The following is a 21,405-nucleotide window of genomic DNA, read 5'->3' on the forward strand; positions in this document are numbered from 1 at the left end:
CACATTTTGACATAAGGAATCAAATGTAACGAAAAGTACACAATAATTAAGGTCAAAAGTACATGTATTCCTAGATGATATAGGCATGCTAATGGTGTTGGACCCGCCAACATGTCAGGGGATCTCCCCAGCAAGATGTCTCAACTAGACCTCACACCATTTGGAGTAGGAGTCCCAACAGTGTGTAGTAAAGAAATGCCTTGACTACAATAGCACGCAAAGGTAAGTGTGATATATTTGTTGGAAGAAAGTGTGTGACCTTCCAGTGAGTCAAGTGAGATGCATGATGGTTCTATCACATGAAGGGTAAAAGGAAGTGTGTCCCTTAGAATTCTGTAATAGTACGCAACCTAAAAGGAACACACGAGATGAATGACATCACAAGATGGAAAGCAAAATAGTCCACAATCAAAAGTAACGAGTTAAACCAACAACACGATTGTTGCAAGATTCATACAATTGCATACAAAATAGTTCATAGACAAATTCATAACTTAAATAACATACATTGCTAAAGCAACCAGAATAGTCCAACCACAATAAACACTTATCCATGAAAACATGTTGGCTATGTTATATATTATATAAAATTAAAGTTTCATCCATACATACACCATTGACAGCTACTAGCCCCAATAATGGAACATTACAGTCAACACTACCTACTCCTCAGAAGAGATGTACTCACTCTGCAGTGTGGATAAGCCAAGGCTCATCAAAATACTTTCCAAGCCTTCTCTAAGCAATGCCTAGCCAAAATCTTGGCTCCCAAAATCCCTTACTATGAGTTATGAGGTTCTATATATAGAAAAGGGTTGGGTGACCCTTGACATTCGCCTTTGACTCTTGGACTACCCTCATGACTCTTCTCATTACAAAAGTGATTGGTCACATTCCACTAATGGCACTTGGAATTTCACTTACAACATGTTTACAATAATATAATTTCCACATATACCCACGTGGGACAAAAATAGGCTTGAGTCAGCATGACAAGACAAACAACATCACTCGGGGTCTTGGGAAAAGACCAAATCAGTAATCTCCTCATAGTGATCCTTGGTGACGAATTGATACGAAGCTTCGTACTGTGATATTATGTCCCTGTACTTTTTGATGACATATTTTTCGAAGTGCACTCTTGCCTCCATGGCTTCTGGGTATATGGTTCTGAAACCTTTGTCCATCTCATCCTGAATCATGCACAAAATTTTCCTGAGTGTGGCTAGACCACTGATGTACCTTTTCATCTTCTCTTCTCTTAGCTACAAGTCATCACTGGTGGCTATGCACATCAATTGATCTATGTACTTGCTGACATCCAACATGACCTAGTTCTTCTTCATGGCCTAGGTCGGGGTTCTGATGGAAGGGATCTTGTGTGTTCACACTATGAAACCTAGACTCCTTAACTACCATGCATACGAAGCCTCAATGCTAGTGATGAGCGTATGGAGCTACTCATAGTTTCAGATCACCATGTGAATTTGTGCTTTGTCTAGCTCAACTTATGGCTTCATCCTCTTGTGAAAGTAAAGCGGGGCTCCCTTTTACCTCATTGTCCATTCTTGCATGCATGAAATAACAGTGTGAATGTCTTTGAGAGTTTGAGCTGCCTACGCGGACTCTTGTTGAAATATGTATATTTGGACAAACACTTTGTGCACGGTGATAAATCATTTATACACTATCTGTATCGTGGCCTCCAAAGTTGATATCTCAACCACTATTTATTTCTTCATCACTGTCATGGTGGATCCTACGGACTGCTCTCTTCTTTGACTGACCTCTTGGAAGTCCTTTTCCATTCAATCGTTCTTTGCTATCAAGAAATTGACTGTTGAAATTTTGGCTTCTGCATAAGCCTTAGAAGCCTTGGCCATGGAAAATGGATGTCTTCTAAGATATGGTAAAATCACCCTTTTTTTTGTGTGCATAGGTGATGTATGATCATATGGGATTTGATTTCTTCGTGCCTATACAATCCTCTACTGTGTCTCAGAAAATGACATATTTTACACATCCATCTCCAAATCATCGTCAAGGAGAACAACTTCTCCTTTCTTGCTCAGGATTGGCTATGGTTCTAGAGGTTGTAGAGACTATGGTATGACCTCGGATGCCCTTGGAATGAGATCGATGTCTTCGTCCTCTAGCTTGTGTTCCATCTCCATGTCTGTTGCCTCAACCAACTGCTCAACCTACTGAGCAAGTTCCTAAACCTGCACCTACTCACCCTATTCATCATTTGTTGGATGCTTTACTGTCTCAACCTATATCTGCGTAGCCTTCTCTGTCAATGTGCCTTGTCCTTCTTCATATTCATGTTTCTTCTTTTCTTCCCTTTCTCTCCTTTTGAGCTCTTGTTGTACTTTCAGATTCTTCTCTGTCTCCTACAATCTCCTTTCCATATTTGCTTCTCTCTTCTCTTCTGTTCTACTCTCCTTTCACACTGTCACCTCTTTCCATCTATATCCAAATCTACTCTCTCAACAAGTGGATCTTCTTTGAACTTGTAGCTTTTCTCAACCTCCGCGCTCTCAGAAATTGTCCTCTTACATTTGTCTTGCATGGTTTTGTTTCTCACTGTTTCTGTTGTTGTTTCTTCTTGCAGTGTTGCAGTCTGTAGTGCTACTTTCCATTCTACAACCACATTGACCTCTTCATTGTACCTAGAGGAGTTGTATCAATACATCCAAGGATCTTCCTCTGGCCAATGACATGCCACGTGGATCCATGTGTAATACACGTTCACACAATGGTTCTTTCATATGTAGTTGGGATCATACAGATACAAAGTCTTAGTTTCAAACCCAAAATTCTTCAAGTCTTGGGTCTCGATATCAATATATTTCAAGGTAGGGATCTCATTCAACCCAATCTGCAAAGGAAGAGTAGGGCATGGTGCCTTCTTCCTCCTATGTAGTCCTACTAGTAACCGAGTGCAAATGTGGTGTGCAACCTCTTGCATGACCAACTTGTCCATGGGAATCCTCAGTAGCTCATACAGATAGTTCTCCATGTCGAACATCAGACAACCTCACCATGAATCCTCGGTAACTGCACACAGAGAGAAACTTGTAATAAACATTCATATCTTCCTCTGAGGTTGTTGAAATCTAACCCATTCCATGGAACTACTGTTGGACATAGATTGCATCAAGCAGGTATGCAGACATATAAAATATTTCTTGTCCATCCTTAGGTGGATTTCGAGCATTTGACACATGCAATTTTAACTGAAGAGCTAACATGTCCAACCAGTTGAAAGGTCTTCCTTCATTTTCCAACTAATCTAACATAAAAACCCAACTTTGCGGGAAGGTCTCCATGATCTCTTGGCCATACAAGCGACATGCAAAGATGACCAGGAGTTGGTAAGCCTTCGTGAGTGACTTCATATTTAGACCTCGGTAGGTGTCATCCTCAACTTTGATGGCTCTTTTACATAATGCTTCAAGATATCTCTAGATTTTACATTGTTGTTGGGACTGAAGAATAGTGCATCCATGTAGTTCATTGGTTGTAGCAAGTGGTACATATGATGATAGTTTTCAATCTTGAAGGTGGCAAGTTGTGTCCCACTGTTACTGCTCAATGTCATCGTGTCAGGATCATTATGTGAGATAACCCAGTTAATGATATTCACGCCTAGGAAGGTAGGGTACATGCGTTCAACATTGTACAAGCCAGACTTGTTAATGTTGACATAGACATGTCAATCTTCTAGATATTTCTTGAAAGTTCCTGCAAATATGTCCTTTATTTCTTTCTATGTGATCTTCATGTCCTCCTATATGAACAGTTGTGTGTCTAAATAGGTGTTCAAGTTTATTGGCACCTATTCAACCACGTCTCTAATTCTTCTCTCTACAATGTCCTTTGATCCATATCTCTTGGAAACCATGATGCCTATACTATTGAGAGACTACTCAACAATTGATGTACCCGGAAATAGAGTGTACACTCATGACAATAAAATGTTAGTTTAAAAACACAAATCACTTCATGGGCCAATCATGTAACAAGATGGGTGACTATTCGGCAAGATTACACAGTAGTGACACTCAGAGGTTGGGATACTGTTAACAAGAACTGCACATTACACAGTCCCATCTGCCAATGAGACTTGCTGCTAACTGGAACTTCGTAAAGCGTAGTCCAGTGAGGCTAATTGTGGAATGGAACTGTGAATACACAGTTCAGTCTGGCTAGATTGTTTGTGGGGACTGCGCATTGCGCAATCCCAATGGGCAAGACTGGGCATTGTCTCCCAAAACTGTGTAGAGCATAGATGGAGGCTAGTGATAGGCAGCCTCTATGAAAATATTAGAGCGAAGGTAGAGCCTTGAGTTCCAGGAATGCATCATGCATGCTAGTGAAAGAAAGATCTAAGCCAAGGTAACCCATATCTTCCCATGGGAAACTTGAAAACGAGTAGATTTGAATGCATGAGTGAATGATGGTGTAGATAGGAGTGAATGATCATGCATTCAATCAAAACTAATGTAGGAATTAGTCAAACAAACTAACAATGAAGCTATTGGGGAGAGTCGCCCCAACGGTGATCGTTAGTGAAAAAACAGTGTTATGCATGTGACGCTTAAAAAGACAATGAAAAACTTGAAACAAAACTTCTACAAGTTAAAACAAAAAAAAACCCATGATCATTCAATAAAACATGGAAAACAATGCTCACAGAAGCCAAGGAAATAAAAGTGACTAAAAAAGGTGACAAAATACTTGAAAAGTGAAAATTACCCAGAAAAGTTGTGTTGACTGTGTTGAAGGTTCCTAGATGCCTTGGGAATGGCAGAGATCCAAGGGATCAAATGTGTAGAATGAGCTCTGGAGCATTGTTTAAATAGATTTGGTAGATTAAGGGTTTATGAAGCGCATGCCAAAAATCTAGCAAAAAGAAACAAGTGGCGGGGAGTTTGTAAAATCAACTTGAGTGTAACTCCCAGTGCTAAAAGTAGATCCCTATTTTTTAGGGATGCTCTTTTCTTTTTGCTATTTTTCTTTTTTCGGGAAAGTGTTGTCATGCATGCATGGGAAGATTATGTAATTCAAGAGGGAACCAAGAACCTTTCCAACACATGCATTGGAAAAAAGATGATGGAAATTTTATGTACAATTCCTAGGCTGAGTGGCTCTGGCCACCTCTCATGCTCTGTGAAATTTCCCAACTTAAGACAATTTTTCAATTGGATCTACGCAATTTCTGACCCAAAGCCCATTGTTAGGATTAGCTACACAATTTCTCTAAGCAAAGGTTATTTTCCAGACTTCTCTCTATATTCCTAAAGAGCATCGCTGATTGCCAAGAAGCTTTGTGCAATACCTGAGAGCAAGGTTGGTTTCTCTCTAGGATTGCATAGTTTTCCAAGACATCGCAAGAACCAGATGTATACCAAGTCACGGTGTCAGCTTTTGGTTGGTCAGCAAAACAAGAAAAGATAACTTCAAATTAAAACACAAGTACCTCGGTAGTGTAAGACATGCTTCTAAGATTTCGAGGGGGGAGGCTCCAAAACAAATCAAAGGAAAATTTTTGGAGGGTGGTTATAGCCACTACAACATTGGCAACACATTGGTAGAACTCCAACTCTCTATATGGACCTTGTTTCATTTCAAGCGAGTCTAACCCCTCTAGAAGTATTGTTGGATTCTTTGATCGTCATGGTTTCCTCACTAGCTTGAGTTAAAGATATAGTCCCTACCATTCTCTTAATCGGTCAACACACATATCAAGCCAAGTCAACTGAGTTGTTTCGATTAGGGAAGAGGGTTATATTGATACACAAGTAATATAACTGTCAGAGTTTTAGTTTCATCTCTGGTGTTCCTCTGTAGCTAGTCGGCCTGGACAGTACCCCGACAGAGTCACGTAGGAACACATTCATCACTCCGCTACCAGTGAGCCTGGTCAGTACCCCAATGGAGTTACTTGCATCACCTCTCTATGAAGGAAGCCTTTCTCTTCTTTCACCTTTATTTTGTTTTTCATTTTTTTTTAAGAGAACTGCACATAGGAACTTATTTTTCATAAGGTAGAAGAGGGATCCAGACTTATTGAGAGCATAAGAGGTTGTCCCTTCAAAGAAGTATGTTATGTATGCCTCTGACATACTTGTTAAGGTTTTCTCGTGCACCTTACTCTACTTGAATGAGCTGACAAGGGTTAACCAAATACATAAAAACTGATTAGAGTAGGTAGTACTAATTAGAAGTGCATGTGTTGTGTTTTCACCAAGAATCACTCTGAACATAACATATTTTCCACCATGGTATCATCGAATGAAGAAAACAATATCTTCATAAAGAGATAGGATAATAGATAACCCATTGTTGATAGCTGTGCAAGTCCTCTTGTACCTCACATTTCTTGTCTCAAGAGCCAAACACGGTTTCATGGAAAGCTAAACCTATGTCTGCATAACCAACAAAAAAAAAACAAGAAAAGGACAAAAGTAAACAAAAGCAAAACAAGTAATAAAAGCAAAGCTAACAAGAAATAAAACACTACTCCTACTCCTAAACTAAATAGTGCATGGGCCTATTTCACGTGAAGTCATATTTCCAATGCAACCACTAGCACATTGGTTGACCCATGTTGGTGAAGGCATAGTCGACGAATATGATATTCAAGTAAACCAACACACAAAAAATATAAGACAATGAAAACCAACATGTTCAAAGTTTGAATGCATCCACAGAAAAGAAGAGAGTAAAAGTGTAAGAAAAACATTTTGCGGAAATACCATGGTGTTACAACACACTGTGTGCAGACAACGAACATGCACACTCTTTTGATCTTCACAAATGAGAAAACATGAAAAAGGAAGACAACTTACATTTTGCAAGAGTGCTCGTTGTGTATGATTCCTATTGTAAAATTTGCAAATCAGAATGATTTTCAAAGCAAGTAGGAGGGTGATGAGGATCCTGGGGTGTTTAAGTAGATTTTTTATCAGAAGTGGAATTGACCTCAAGAAATTGACCTGATATAACCATCAGCGCGGGCTGAAGTGCCTTGACAACTTGAGGGGTTTCCACTTCATCATCAGCCAGATCATCAAATATAGGTGGCTAAGAAATATCAACAACAAATGAATCAACATTGTGATCGAATGAAGGAGTAAAGAGATCATGACAGCCACGATCAAAAAATTTGAGATGTTCATTGGCATCCTCATGACCTAATGAGTCATACAAAGGGGTTGATGAGAAAAAAGAATGTTCACCCTTTGAGTTTGCAGAAAGAAAAGATGATAGATTGGATGGATTCAGGAGGAAAGAGGTGTCCTCCCCACAATCAAATGACAAACTAACATCTGGTGTGTTCTGTGAATCCTCAGAAGTAAAAACATATGGGGATTCATTTTCACAAGGAAAATCACAAATGGAAGAATCACAAAATATGTCAGGAAAAAGTGGATGAGGTGTGGACGGAAGGAGGTCATCCTTCATTGTGGGTTCTTCTTCAAATTCCCACACATACTCATCATAAATGACAGCGCAAGTTGGCGATTCAACACCAACTCCATTGACAACTTGATCCTCATGAATAATTAATGTGTGGTCTAGAATGGGAGAATACAACATAGTACAATCTGGAGGGTCAATAAAACGAGAGGACAGAGGTTGAGAGAATGAGTTCACGTGACAACCAACAGGTTTGCAAGAGAAATCAACCCAGATGTTCAGATCAAGTGGGGTTGGAGTATGTGACAGTTCAATATATGGTTTCGCGACTTCTCCCACCTCGCATTGTAAAGCTATAATTGCTTGATGGGAAGAAGACAGAGGGTCAGTTGTGACAACAACCTTGTTCATCTTCGGTTTGGAAGCTCTAACATTGAGGTATGTTAGGAGGGGTTGGAATGATTCTAACACCTGACGAATTTTATATATGTGAAGAAGATACTAAAATATTTCATTAAGAAATCTCCAATCAATGTCATCTTCTAGGATTTGAAAAGCGAGATTTTGGAAGAACTTCCAAATTTTCAAAATGGATTCATCAGGTTCTTGCCGTAATTCCATAACGTTTTTATTGAGTGATTTACCATAACAATGATAGAAAGCACGGACCAAATCTCTGATCATCCGATCATAAGAGTCAATGGAGGTTGTAGGCAATGTGACACACCATTGCAATGCATTCCCTAAGAACGCGAATACGAACAACAAGCAGGTAATGTGATTCTCGTGGATTTCATTCCTTTCACACAAACTCATGAAGGCGACTCCATCGCTAATAAAAGCTGCTTCTTCTTCACCATCATATGTGAAATGTGACAATTCATTAAGGAGATCCTCTGACAGTTCAAAATCATGCCCATGACACAGACATGTGTGAGGATTAACTATAATGTAAGTCATGAAGAATGTGAAGAGGACTTAACTTGTCATCTGACCCTCCTTCTAGCACCAGAATTGTTGATGTTTTTGGACTCACCAACATGTAAGGATATCTCCCCAATAAGAAGTCCCAACTAGACCTCACACCGCTTAGAGTAGGAGTCCCAGCAATGGGTAGTAAAGAAATGTGTTGACTGCGATAGGGCATAGAGGTAAGTGTGATATCTTTGTCAGAAGCAAGTGTGTGACCTTGCAATGAGTCAAGTGAGGTGCATGGTGGTTCTAACATGCAGAGGTGAAAAACAAGTGTCTCCCTTAGAAGCTTGTAATAGTACGTAGCCTGAAAGGAATGCACAGGTTGAATGAAATCACATGCTAGGAAGTAGAATAGTCTAAAATCCAAACTAACGGGTTAAACCAACAACACGATTGCAACAAGATTCACACAATTGCAGACAAAATAGTTCATACACAAATTCATAAGTTAAGTAACATACATTTCTAAAGAAACAAGAATAGTCCAACTACAATAACAAAAAATACATGAAAATGTGCTCGCTTTTATATATATTATATAAAGTGAAAGTTCAATCCATACATACACCATTGACAGTCACTAGACCCAATAGTGGATCATTACAGTCAACATTTCTTGCTCCTCCAAAGAGATGTACTTGCTCTATACTATGGAGAAACCAAGGTTCATCACAATAATTTCCAACCCTTCTCTAAGCAATGCCTAGCCAAAATATTAGCTCCCAAAATCCCTTACTATCAGTTATGAGGTTATATATATAGCAAAGGTTGGGGTGACCCTTGACATTTCAATTTGGCTCTTGGACTACCCCCATGACTCTTCACATTACAACAATGATTGTTCACATTCCACTAATGACACTTGGAATCTCACTTACAACATGTTTACAATATACAATTTCCACATATACCCATGTGGGACAAAAATACGCTTGAGTCAACCTGACAAGATGAAAATCATCACTTGGGGTCTTCAGGAAAGACCAGCTCAGTGTCCTCCTCGTGATGATCTTTAGTGACGAGTTGATACCAAGCTTGGTACTATGATATTGTGTCTATGTACTATTTGATGACATCTTTATTGAAGAGGACTCTTTCCTCCATGGCTTCTGGGTATATGGTTATAAAACCTTTGTCTAGCTCATCCTGAAGCATGTGCAACATTATCTTCAGTGTGGCTGGACCACTGATGTACCTTTGCATGTTCTGTGTTGAGATGAAAGTCATTGCTGGTGGCTATGTGTATCAACTTCTCTATGTACTTTTCAACATCCAACATTATTTGGTTCTTTCTCATGTCCTACGTGAGGGTTCTGATGGAAGGGATCTTATGCATTCGCACTACGACATCCAGTCTCCTCAACAGACCATGCGAAGGAAGCCTTAATTCTAGTGATGAACGAAGGGAACTTCTCATAATTTCAGATCAACATCTAAATCCATGCTTTGTCTAGCTCAGCCTCTGGCTTCATCCTCTTGTATAAGTAAAGTGTGGCTTCCTTGTACCTCATTTTCCATTCTTGCATGTGTGCAATAACAATGTAAATTTCTTTCAGAGTTTGGGCCATTTGCGCGCATTACAATTGAAAGTCATATAGATGGACAACTGCTTTGTGCACGGTAAAAAAATTTCTATACACTCGCCACATCGTGGCCTTCAAAGTTGATATCTCCACCACTATCATTTTCTTCATCTTTGTCAACGCGGATCCTGTGGATTTCTCTATTCTCTTCCTGGCCTCTTGCAAGTCCTTCGCCATTCGATTGTTCTCTACTATCAAGAGCTTTACCGTTGAAGTCATGGCTTTTGCATAAGCCTTAGAAGCCTCGGCCATGGAAACTGGATGTCTTCTAACATATGCTATAATCATCCTTTTTCTATGTGCACAGGTGATGTATGATCATCAAGAAGATGCTTACTTCGTGCCTGTGCAATCCTCTATTGTGTCTCATCAAAGTCCAAAATGTACACATTCATCTTTGAATCATCATCAAGGAGAAGAACTTCTCCTTACTCGCTCAACACAGGTTGTGGTTCTGGAGGTGGCGGAGACTGCAGTGCGACCTCGAATTCCGTCGACATAATATTGATGTTATGGTCCTCAAACTCTTATTCCCTTTCCATGTTTGTTGCCTCAACCAACTGCTCAACCTGTTGAGCAAGTTCCAAACCTACACCTGCTCACCCTGTTCATCATCTGATGGCCGCTCTGCTGTCTTAACCTGTATCTGTGCAGTTTGCTCTATCAGTGCACCTTGTGCTTCTTCTTGTTCCTATTTCTATCTTTCTTCCCTTTCTCTCCTCCTGAGCTCTTGTTTTACTTTCAACTTCTTCTCTATCTCCTACAATCTCCTTTCTGTCTCTTCCAACCTTTTCTTCTGTCTTCTCTTCCATTCTATGCTCCTTTTGTGCTATCGCCTCTTTGCATCTATATCTAAAGCTACTCTCTCAATAATTGGATCTTCTTTGAACTTGTAGCTTTGCTCAATCTCTGTGCTCTCAACAATCTTCCTCTCATCTCTGTCTTGCGCAGGTTCGTTGCTCACTACTGTTCTTGTTGTTGCTTCTTGCAGTGTTGCTTCCTATAGTGCTTCTTTCCATTCTACAACCATGCTGACCAGTTCATTTAGCCTAGAGGAGTTGTATCAATAACTCCAAGGATCTTCCTCTAGCCAATGACATGCCCCCTGGATGCATGGATAGTAGACCTTCACATAATGGTTCTTACATATGTAGTTGGGATCATACGGATTGAAACCGTTGGTGCCAAACCCAAACTTATTCAAGTCTTCGGTCTCGACATCTGCATCTTTCAGGGTACAGATTTTGTTCAACCCAATCTACAAAGGAAGAGTAGGCCATGGTGAATTCTTCATCCTATACATTCCTATGTGTAACCCTGTGGAGATGTGGTATGAAAACTCTTACATGAACAAATTGTCCATGGGAACACTTAGTAGCTCATGCAAAGGCTTCTCCACACTGAACATCCAGATGAAGGTGCCACCAGGTGAGGCATACCAATTTGCACTATTAAGTAATACCTCCATTGCATCTTGGGACATGCAAGGTGGATCCTGTTGAAATATCATCCTCTACAATGGAGCGATAAAGTGGTCAGATAACCTCGCCATGACTCCTCAGTAACTGAGCTCGGAGAGAAACTTGCAATAAATGTCCATAGCTTCCTCTGATGGTGTCCATATCCAATCCATGCCAGGGAACTACTCCTGGGCACAAATTGCATCAAGCAGGTATGTAGACATATGGAATCTTGATTTTCCATCCTTAGGCGGATTTCGGGCATTTGACATAGGCACTTTTAGCTGAAGAGCCAATGTGTTTGACTAGTTGAAAGGGCTTCCTTCACTTTCCAATTGATCGAACATAACAACCTAACTCTGAAGGAAGGCCTCCGTGCTCTCTTGGCCATAGAAGTGACATGCAAAGATGACCAGGAATTGGTAAGCCTTCTTGAGTGACTTCAGCTTGTATACCTAGTTGGGTGTCTTCATGAACTTCGATGGCTCTTTTAACCAACGCTTCATGATATCTCTAGATTTTACCTTGTGGTGGGGAGTGAAGAATAATGCATCCATGTAGTTCACCGTATGTGCAAAGTGATACATCTGATGCAAGTTTTCTGTCCATAAGATACCAAGTTGTGTCCCAATAGTGCTCCTCAATGTCATTGTCTTTGGATCGGTATGTGAGACAACCCAGTGAATTATATTCACACATGGTAAGGTGAGGTACCTTCATGCAACCCTATACAAGCCTGACTTCTGAATGTTGACATAGAATTGTCGATCTTCTAGATCTTCCTTGAAAGTGCCTACAAGTATGCCCTTTATTTCTTTCCATGTGATCTTCATGTCCTTCTCTATGAACAACTGTGTCTCTGCATAGATGGGAATGTTTATTGGTACCTGTTCAACCACATATCTAGTGCTTCTCTCTAATTTCCTTTGATCCAACTCCCTTGGAAACCATAATGCCTGTACTGCTGAGAGACTGCTCAAAAACTGATGTACTTGGAGATAGAGTGGACATTCATGGCAAGAAAATTTTAGTATAAAAACCCAAAGCACTTCAAGGATTGATCATATGACAAGTTGGGTGACTGCTAGGAAAGATTGTGCAGTAGTGACTCTTAGAGGTTGGGACATTGTCAGCTAGAGCTGTGCATTGTGCAGTCCCAACTGCCAATGAGACTTGCTACTGACTGGAATTGTGCAGAGCACAGTCCAGTGAGGCTGACTGTGGACTGCAACTGTGCAATGTACAATTCAGTCTGGCTTGACTGCTGGCTGGGACTGGGCATTGCACAATCCTAGTGGGCAAGACTGGGCACTATCTCCCAGAACTGCGCAGAGAACAGTTAGAGGCCAGTGACAGGAAGCCCCTACATAATTCCTGGAGCCAAGGTAGAGCTTTGAGTTTCAGGAATGCACATTGCATGCCAGGGAAAGAAATATTTGAGCCAAGGTAATCTAAATCTACCCAAAGGTGACTTGAGAACGAATAGATCTAAACAAATGAGTGAAGGATGGTGCATATAGGAGTGAGTTATCATGCATGCAATCAAAACTAATGCAAGAATCAGTCAAATGGACGAACAACAAAGCTAGTGGGGAGAGTCACCGCAACAACGATTGTTAGTGAAAAAACAATTCTATGCATGCAACGCTTAAGAAATACAATGAAAAACTTGAAATAACACCTCTACAAGTTAAAATAAACTAAAATGCTAGCGGTCATTCAGTAAAACATGCAAAACAACACTCACACAAGCCAAGAAAATAAAAGCGACAAAAAAAGTGCCAAAAGACATAAAAAGCGAAACTTACCCCCAAAGAGTTGTGCTGACTGTGCCAAAGGTTCCTAGATTCCTTGGGAGTGGTAGAGCTCCAAGATTGAATGTGTAGAATGAGTTATGGGCATCATTTAAATAGATTTGGTGGATTCAAGGTTTATGAAATGCATGTAAAAAATCTAGGAAAAAGCGACAAGTGGCGGGGAGTTTCTAAAATCAACTTCAGTGTAACTCTCAATGTTAAAAATAGATCCTTATTTTTTAGGGATGCTTTTTAACTTTATAATTTTTTCCTTTTTCCAAGAAAGGGCTCCATGCATGCATAGGAGGATTGCACAACTCCAGAGGGAACTGGGCAACTTGCTAGCACATGCATCAGATAGCAGATAATGGATAACTTTTGCATAAAAACTGGGTTGAGTGGCTTTGACTACTTCCCATGCTCTACGCAATTTCCCAACTTAAGACAAGTTGTCAGCTGGGTCTGTGCAATTTCTGAGACGAAGCCCAGTGTGGGGATGTTCAGCGTAATTTTTCATAGCAAGGTTGTCTACTAGATTGCTCTACGCATTCCTGGAGAGCAAGGTTGACTATGAGGCTGCTCTATGCAATTCCTGAGAGCAAGGTTGGTTGCCCTCTAGGATTGTGCAGTTTTCCAACAATGTAAGAACTAGAAGTAAACGATGTCACGGGTTCAACTTGTTGTTGGTTAGCAAAACAACTAAGCAAACACAAGATGCAAAGCGAAAGATAACTTCAAATGAAAACAAAATTACCTGAGCAGTGCAATACATATTGCTAAGATTTTGAGGGGGAGCCTCCAAAACAAAGCGAAGGCACAATTTTTTATAGTGGTTGTAGCCACTACAACAAGTTATAAATATACCATCAAATGTATAATTTGATGGCCCATCACTGTCAAGTTTTCATATCAACTAACCACCTCAATGTGCACAAACCTTTTGGAACTTTATCTTCCAGGGTTATGGTTTTTTACCTTTAAGGTTCCTTGTTTATTCTAAAATGTCATTTTTTTCCCTCGTGTAATATCATTTTGCAAATGAGTGTAGTTGCCATCTCTGTTTCTTTTTAGAGATAGACTACCAACATTCTAGCCAATTTGTATTCTATTGTATGCTGCTATTTATTCATTAATAGAAGTTGGGTTTTACTTATTTTTCAGAGCTTTTTGCTATATGGATTTGTCTTTGTACCATTTCCTTTCTTCCCCTTGATTTTATTCCTTATTTAACGCAAACCACACATCAATATGATTGGTAGGGTTTTTGTCTCACAGTACAAAGTCACTAAAGATGTCCTTTGTGTATCATCCATAATATTATTCAATTAAAAGTGTTGTTCAATATTTTTTCCCATCTCAAGACTTCTATTCCATTAATCTTAATTAATCCAATCTTAGGAACATTAATAGTGTTAGGAACCCATCCATAATTAATTACATTATTAGATTTAAAGCCACCAAAAATATGCTTATTATTTGAAATTTGTTCAACATGGATACTTCATCTATTTTCATGAATCCTTTCAATCACATTTTCAATTTTAGGGAGCCTCCCATCTAGGGTTTGTATGGTTTCGGTCAACAACACTATTCTATTTGTTCCAAGTTTTAATCCATTTTGTGTTTCATGTGATTCTATGATTTTTCTATTTGTTGATCCATGTCCCATTTAACTAATTCTTTTATAACAAATCAACCTTTTCTCTGTAAATTCATGGGAATTTAAGATTTGAGAAACTTTTTTGTTTCCAAACTATCATCCTTTTTTCAAATCCGATTGCCAATGTCAAATTTTGATAAAGGTCCCATACATACACTATGTTACAACTTGAGGAATCTATTGATAATAAATAACCTACCCACGTGGAGTCCACTCCATTTTCCAAGCATGGCACCTGTTAAATTTTGGGGTTCCTATCTATTTAGGATAATGCCTAATTATGTTATGTAATGTAATTGTTGACAAATTAGCGAACACATTTTATGTTCTTGAGTTATCAGAATTAGGACAACAAATTAATAAATGTAGTCAGTATTAAAAGTTACGATTTGGCAAATATTAGGGGCAGTGGATTAGAATCAGATGTTAGTGAGATAATTGATAAACTAATTAGAAATATGTTGGTTATATATAATGTACTCATTGCTCCCATGAATATATGAGATTCAAATGAGAGTTGAGCTCACGGATTGAGAACGAGACTTCTCTATTTTTTGTTCATTGTTTTTTTTATGTTTTCATATGTATGCTCTTGACAGATTTGACACGATCAAGTCTCATCACTACATAGAGCACTAGTTTTTGTTCATTGTTTTTTTTATGTTTTTATATGTATGCTCTTGATAGATTTAACACAACAAGTCTCATCAGTACATAGAACACAAAGAAGGTTATTAATTTTCTTAGGATGAATTTTTTAGTATGGTTTTTAAAATTTTAATTTAGTTAACAAATATTATTATGCCATGTAGAATTTTGAATTTTGAGAAAATATTTATAACAATAATAATTTTTTTAGAATGATTGTTTTTTTTCATAGTTTCAAAATTTTAATTTAACTGTCAAAAATTATTACAGAATGGTAGAATCTAGACATAATACTCATAATAATAGTCAAAATTAGAAGTTAGAATTTATATAAAAAGTAGTTATGTTATTTGTTTTTTTTTCAATAAAATTGATTAACTAAAAAAATTATCAAATGATTTATAGCTTTTGGGCAGGTAGTGTTGAGAAGTCATGGCGCTAACCATGATAATGTAAAATGTGTTATAAAGTAAGTGTCCATTATGATTAATGTATAATAAAACTTATTAAATATTAAATTTATATAATTATATTAATAATATGTTTATTACATTTATGAGTGGATATTTATTTTAAATGTAGATGTATCAATTATTTGCTAGTTTCAATTTCTTAACGAACGAAATTTCGAGGCATTGGTTTTATTGTAGAGAGTCTAAATGCTATTCTATTTCAGTTTTATCACATACCTTATATGAACCCTATGTGAGCATTTTTACTTCATACCTTGGATGCTTATATGGCATAGATTTTGACATTTGCTTTTGTATTTCTTCATACCTTGGATGCTTATATTGCATAGATTTTGACACACACTTTTGTATATTTGATCAGACACTCTGGCTCTGACAGTTTTTCATGACTGGTTTTTGTATTCAAAGGATCTTTTTATTGATGGCATTATGTGGAGTGCATTATGAATATATTGTTGAAATGTATATTTTGATAGATAAAGTTACAATTTTTTTCTTTTGGAAAAATTTCTAGATGTACTAAAGTATAGATTCATTTGAATGAAACATATTTATCAACCAAAATTTATTTTAATTCTCAAATACAGGGAAAAAAAAAAATTCAAAAATGTAAATTTTTTCTCATTTTTTACATTTAGAAAATAAATTTGAACCTCTAAAATAATAATCCTTACGATTTAGACTAATTTAAATCATATTTAAATAAAAAAGGAAAAAATTAAATATCAAACATTCATACTAAACCATTTAAATTTAAAATTTTCCAAAATTTTAACTAATTTGTAAATAAAATTAAAAATAGCTGATTATGCTACTTTCTCACAATATATACGAATGAGAATGAAAAACATTTGTTGAACGTTACTCGACAGATTATTCGAATTTGGATCTGATAATTCAATATCATACATTAAACTTCAACCGAAATTATTAAAATGAAAAACATTTGTTGAACGTTACTCCACAAATTATTCGAGTTTGGAAGTGATAATTCAATATCATACATTAAACTTCAACCGAAATTATTAAATTTAATATGTTCTCGAAAAAAAATTCACTGTAATTGGATGCATATTCGAATTTGGATTTGATAATTCAATATCATACATGGAAATTCAACCGAAATTATTAAATTTATTATGTTCTCGAAAAAAAATTAACTGTAATTGCATGCATATTCTGAGTCACGTTAACAGGGCAGACGTATTAATTTAATCAATCATCTCTTTATCTCAAGTTTTGGTCAAATCCAAAAACAAAAGCTGCAGGGTACTTAAATTAAAGTAGTTGTTTATGGATATCATAAATTTGGTTAGCAGATATTTTGTTGGAATTTGGTAAAAAACAAAAAAAAATCAGAATGTTAAATTTGGTTAGCAGATATTTTGTTGGAATTTGGTAAAAAACAAAAAAAATCAGAATGTTTTGAATTTTTTTTAATAGTTGTTTTCTTTAATGGCAGAAATAGATTCAGTATTTTGGAATATTCAAAATCTTAAAATTTAACAACTATAATGTAGATTTTCAAAAATTTCGGCTAAATTTTAATACAATCTTACCAACATGACTAAACTAAAATTAAACTACCCTTTTCTAGACTAATTTGTGACCGAACAATAATTAAACCACCCAACTAAAACAGATTGACTCATTTTAAAAAAGTATTTTAAAAACACAAAAACACAAAAACAAAACAGGACATTATGCGTCCTGACGAAGACGAATCCATCCTTAAAAACATATGGATAGCAGTAATGTTGTCAGCAAGTTGAACTGAATCGAATGACAGAGAGTGTCAGTTACAGAGATAATAGAGACAGTGCACCCAGCATACGATCATAATCTTCAACTGTCCCTAGTCCCTACTCGGAACCCAAAACGACCACTAAAGGAAATTAGATCTATGAAATAATTTTCTGTGCAATGCAATTCATTGCCTTTTGGATGATTTGTTAACGAGCTTAACTCTGTCAAATTACTGTCAATAATTTGATCAAGAATTTAAGAGATCGATTGTTTTATTATTATAGATGTACGGATTATTCTTTGAATTTGGAATCTCACAGTTATAATATCAATGTTCAAATAATGGAGTATGATTAAAGAATGTAATCATATAACAGAAAAGAGCAGAAGCCCGGAATTTCACAGTTGATAATATGAATGTTCAAATAATGGAATATGTAATACATATCACAGAAAAAATCAGAAGTCCACTGGAGTAGAGATAATGAAAAAAGTAAATATCACACTGTGAATGCTAAGTGGAAAAACACTTTAAAACTAATTCCATTCCCTAACAGCATTAATAACACATTCTCATTTGAAACTTGATTTTTATTGTACATATTAATTTAAAACTTCTATCATAATTCACTTTTTGGATTCTCTAACCTTTCACAGAAATTTTGATCATCTAAACAATTCTTTCGTTATATTTGTTTACACGTAATATGTATATAAGATTATATATGTTATATTTTTTTATTTTTTAATTGAACTTATTTTATATTTACTAATTTTTTTGAATGATCTTATATGTAAATGTAAAATGTTTATGCTTATAATCATCTATGTCTATACATTTCTCATTATAGTGGTTTCGAGAGGGCTTCTGGCTCTAAAAAGAGTTGTAATGTGTAATTATTTAATTCTATATTATATAGTAAATTATATATTAAGAGATTTTATGGTAAAAGAGTTAAAGGTTAGGCTCATTTTCATAGACATTGCTCAATTATTGACCTTCTTGTCACTTGTAGGATCATTGCTATGTTGTAATAGTAAAACTGAAGCAGAAGAGATTGATGCAGGAGCATCTAGCTGATAGGGCAAAGACAAAAGTGAGGGAATATGGTTTCTGAAGAGGACAGAGAGATTAATTCATTGAGTGGAAAATATACTTGTTTTTTTCCTTTTCTTTTATCAAGTTACTTAAAATTTAATGTAATAAGTTGTAATTAGGAGTAGTAATAATTAGATTAGAGTCATTGTTTTCAAACAGTTCAGTTACTGTTGTAAAAAGCATGAAAAGAAAATGTACTAGACAACCAGACAAAGTTCCGTATGGGAAATAACTGATGTAACTAATTGAACAAACTGAACAAACTAACAGCAGTTAGAACGGTTTGTAAACAGTGCTATTAAATAGTGGAAAAAAGCACAATATGGGGGTTCAGACTGAGAGAGAAATATAGAAAGAAAAAAATACAATTTTCTGTGCACATAGATCCTTACAGCGTCCTATTCATTTCTGAAATATTTTTTGTATTGAATTACTGTGTGAATATTATCAATGCATGGTCACAGAACTTAAATCGAAAAAGGGAGATATTCGAATGCAGAGGTCGTTCAATTCGGAGAAGGAGTAACGGCGCCCATCTACAGGCGACTCCAACAGAATAACCAAACACACAACAAGAAATCGTCTGTACAAATTCCTATATACGAAATCAGAGTTTGCCATTACAGTGAAGAGAACAACCACAGTAAATCTAGGTATGCGAACTTAAAAGCATAACCAAAATTCAATTCCAGATAGTTCATATACAGTCATCAAAAAGTTATTGTCCATTTACATTTTGTGCAAAAACTTAAGAACGAACCAATTCACGGACTTGGGAACCGTAACCATTACCAACATAAACCAAAACCCCATAAATCCCCAAACCCACTCCTACAACTCGACAGAGACATTGCTCGACAACAGAACTAAGCACAGACAGTGGCTCGAGGCCAACAACCATACCAAACCACACGCCAAAAGACTCAGGGCAAGCAAACCACAAGTAAACAGAACGATGCTACCTGGAATTCCTTCGGAATAGTCGAGTGTCCAAGCACCGAAACCCTCGGTCGCTCCACCTACAAGGGAAACCAACAACCGAGAGTCAAATTACAGTGGAAACAAAATACAGAGGATTAAAACAATTTTATTTTTGAATGAGCAAATACTACACAGGGGTTCCGCTTACCTAACAGACAAGCCGTGACCACCATAACCTCGGATTGTCTTCCTGCTCACAAGGAGCCGAAGACGATTAGAACCAGAAAGAAGAACAAGTACAAAGATATAGCATAGAAGGAAAGCTTACCAGTCAAGTTGGCGGAGGAATCGACAGAGAACGCCACCATTAGTTTGCCGAGACCGTGCATGAGCCGAATCAGTGCTGGAGAACGAGACTGAGAACCACATACTCATCAACCAACACACAGAGGTGACAATAGTGAAAACCCAGGTGACAAATCGAGAAAAGGACGCACAGAGGCAGAGACCCATAAAGCCGACAACAGAAAACACAGGAACAGTCTAGACACAAGCAGAGAAACAAACCTTACCAGGGTTCAACAGTTCAACAGACGAACGAGACACTTCCAAAACAAATTTTGAACCAATGGAGCCATGAAGACTGCCGAGAGCATGCAGCTCGAAGAACTCGGAGCAACAAAACCACGCACCAGCTAAAAGAATCCACATTGAAACTTGCTGACTACCAGCTCATAGCTCAGAGAACCAGGTGGATGAGTTTCGAACAAATACGAAAGCATCACAGAAAAAAATCACAGTGAAATCGCAAGGGTCGCCGAGAGCTCGCAGACTAAAGGACCGGAGGAAACACAAAACCAAATGAACGCAAGGGTGGCGAAAACCCTATACCAAGGTGGGGTTTTAGGATTCCAAGAAGGGACAGGTGTCCGCTCAACACATAACCAACGTACCATTACCGTAGAACCTCTTAATTAAACATAGATTGAAAATCAAGTTGCGTATATCCGAAATCCGGTGATTATAAACATCAATTGACAGTACAACATCAAGTGGGGAGTAACGACGGCGGGACCACGTGGGCTGGCCCCATCAAGTGGTATCAGAGCAGGAAATTGAAAAAAATGGAAGTTCAAAGACGGGGACGTGGAAGAGGTGTGCGCAGAGTAGCAGACGAGGGCTTGAGAGAAGAGTTGAGAGTCCTTACTGCTCGCTTAGAAGCAGTGGAGGCAGGAAGGAGAAGAGACCCAGAACTTGGGGATGATAGTGAGGAAGAAACAACAACTGCTACGGAAGGATCAGAGGAAGAAGCCCCGGAGATAAAACTGTTGAGATCAGTACTGTTAGCCAGCAGCAAACCCAAACCTGAGATCCCTAACTACGATGGCAGTCTATCCGCAGATGTTCTGCTGGATTGGGTAAGTGAGTTAGATAAGTATTTTGAAAACGAAGAGATCAGTGAGGACAAAAGAGTTAGATTTGCTGCAACCAAGTTAAAAGGACACGCTGCTTTATGGTGGGATAGTGTCCAAGCAGACAGGAAGAGGATGAACAAGCTACCGATAAAGAAGTGGCCAAGAATGGTGGCAAAACTGAAGGGCAGATTTTTGCCTAAA

Source organism: Pinus tabuliformis, chromosome Q (assembly GCF_031772625.1).
Source record: "Pinus tabuliformis cultivar Carrire ecotype Pingquan chromosome Q, CPIR1, whole genome shotgun sequence".
Lineage (NCBI taxonomy): Eukaryota > Viridiplantae > Streptophyta > Pinopsida > Pinales > Pinaceae > Pinus > Pinus tabuliformis.